The 2,545-nt window shown below is 31.0% G+C and overlaps 1 non-coding gene across 1 annotated transcript; it reads left to right on the top strand.

The window, feature by feature from the left end:
• On the top strand, window positions 11-2,046 carry LOC105164247. The gene is made up of 3 exons (XR_002287341.1): window positions 11-38; window positions 108-226; window positions 1,688-2,046. It is a non-coding gene; the product is annotated as an uncharacterized LOC105164247 (transcript).

The following is a 2,545-nucleotide window of genomic DNA, read 5'->3' on the forward strand; positions in this document are numbered from 1 at the left end:
AAACCTCGCTCATCTCTCAGACAACAAACACTTGTCAGGTAATTTCTTCAGTTTATTTTCTGATTCTGGATTTAGGGGAAAGCAACAGTATTGTTAAGTGGTTGCAGGTACAAGGATGGTACAGCAGATTGCAGAGAGATGAAGTGGTGGGAGAATGGAAGAAAATCAAAGGAAAAATGTGCCTTCATGTGCATTGTCACATTTTCTAGCCGAGAGGCGTTAAAAGGTTTTTTCAACTATTTTAGGGTTAAATGCAATTTATCCATATAAAATTAGAAAAATGTTTCATTTTTCAAATGACAATGATCCTGGTTGCCATCCACAGAAATTACCATATAATCTATGAATGTATTGATTCGGGTTGACATATGTGATCATGACTTGTCTTGTTAAGTCAAACTTCTGCCACTCTAAAATGGGTCTGTCTTATCTCGATTTTGATAGTGGATTTACCTGGATAATAGATTGTTAGACTTGTTGAATTGCCCCCAGTTGAAACTTTTTTAAACTTAAATCAGATAATTTATAATATATTGGGGTTGTAAAGCTGGACTTCACAATCATATCTTATGGAGACCCTAAGGGTGTGATTGGTATGTAAGAATGAGTGGGTATTCCCAAGTCTATTCCTATGTCTTGATTGGTATGCTTTAAGTTTGTGAATGCTTATTCCCATGTGAATTCTTGTTCCCGTAGATAAGGGATTAGTCATTCCCTTCCCCAATCATGGTATTAGCTATTCCCAATATTTAGGGAATGAAGATTTTTTTTTATGTATTAATTTAACACTCAGTTTTAATTGTTATCAAATTTGAGTGTTTTTGGTATCTAATATTAAGAAATAACTATGTATGCATGGTAAACAAAAAAAAGTCATATTATTTTGATATTTAATTATTTTATTAATTCAAAAGAAATTATTGAATTGAGTACTGAAAAAATTATGATAGATGCACTGATTAAATACATTAGTCCATTTGATTGTTCGAATTATTTTTTTATATTAGAAAATTATAATTAATATGTTTAACGAGTCAATAAATTATTTATTACGTAAATAAATAACCTATATATATATATTCAATAATATATGAGATGTTTTATAAATTACTTATAGCCTTCTGTAAGTAATTTTGAAAACACTGTTGTTATATAATTGAATTCAACATACTAAATAAAATAATGAATAAATATTTTTTAAACACAAAAATAATTTTATTTAATTACTAATCATTATTTTTTAATTATCAATTATATTGATGGAATTAACTAAGGAACTAAGGAATGAAAATTCTATTGTCCTGTTGGACATGCCAATAATATGAATACTATTCAAATGCGATTCATTTATCTTCTTTATTCCATTCCTAAATCCATTTCATTTTGACATATTAATCATACCGTTAGTATTTACATGAATCATGTGTGGGAGGGTATATGGATCTACGTGTCGAATAGTCTGCCTTTTATGTGGATTCAACATCGATAGATCTGATAACAAATTGATGGGGTTAGACAGATTAGGGTCAACAAAAAAATAGGAACGCTTATTTGATTTGATTTCGTAATTTTCAACATTTTCGGGGACAAATTAGGTGTTTGCGACCCTTTTTTAACTGTTTAAACCCCCCATCACGTACAATATGCATAGGCCAGTTAACAAAACCCTAAAAATTGATTATTGAAGGTTTTGAAGGCTTTTGTGCATGGAGACAAGACATTGTTCAACAGCTATCCGGAGCTCCGACAGGCTTCGGCTTGGATCCATTTTCACTCCAACATCCCTGAGTTCAACAAGGTGGAGTGCTGGGGCCCACTCTGTCAACCAAAGCCCCCCTCTGGGTCCCACAGCATTGTTAAGCATTGTGCTGCGCCTCAGCCACGCAAGAAGAGGGCTATCCCCAATTGAGCTTGAAAAGGAGTTAAGAATAAATTTAGAAGAATTTATGAGGACTTTAACTTGTTATTTTATTTTCATCATTTCATCTAATTTGTAGTTAAAAATGGGGGCGAAAATAGCATTTTTCTTTTTGTAATTTAGAGTTTGTATATTTATTATCACATTAGTTATAAAATTCTCACTTTTAATTCCACAAATTAAATAAAAGCTCACTAATATTTATCTTTCGATAGTTTTCCGTTAGTTAGTTGAATTCTAAGAGCTGACTTAAGCATCAGAATATTTTTGTTAGGGACCTTCCTAATTAGCTTAATGTGATTTACTCTAACGTGTTGATTTAAAAAGAATCGTGCGTGCAATAAATTATATATATATATATTTTAATTCAAGGGGTTGCTTGACCTTGTTTTTTTTATTTTCCCATTTAGGGGGTCTTTTACCATTTTTTATTTTACCGGATAAATTATAAAATTTATTATTGTGATAAAATAATTTTTTTTAGCTTAACACATTATTACTAGAAAAATTAAAATTATCACGTGATCCTTTTATGATCTCTTTTTTCTTTTTCTTTTTTTGAAGTGAGAGTCCAACTTCCATATCGGACTGGATTCTTGGGCCCGACAGTTACGAGTGAAGGGTGAT

The sequence above is a fragment of the Sesamum indicum genome, linkage group LG6 (assembly GCF_000512975.1).
Source record: "Sesamum indicum cultivar Zhongzhi No. 13 linkage group LG6, S_indicum_v1.0, whole genome shotgun sequence".
In the NCBI taxonomy this organism is placed as follows: Eukaryota; Viridiplantae; Streptophyta; class Magnoliopsida; order Lamiales; family Pedaliaceae; genus Sesamum; species Sesamum indicum.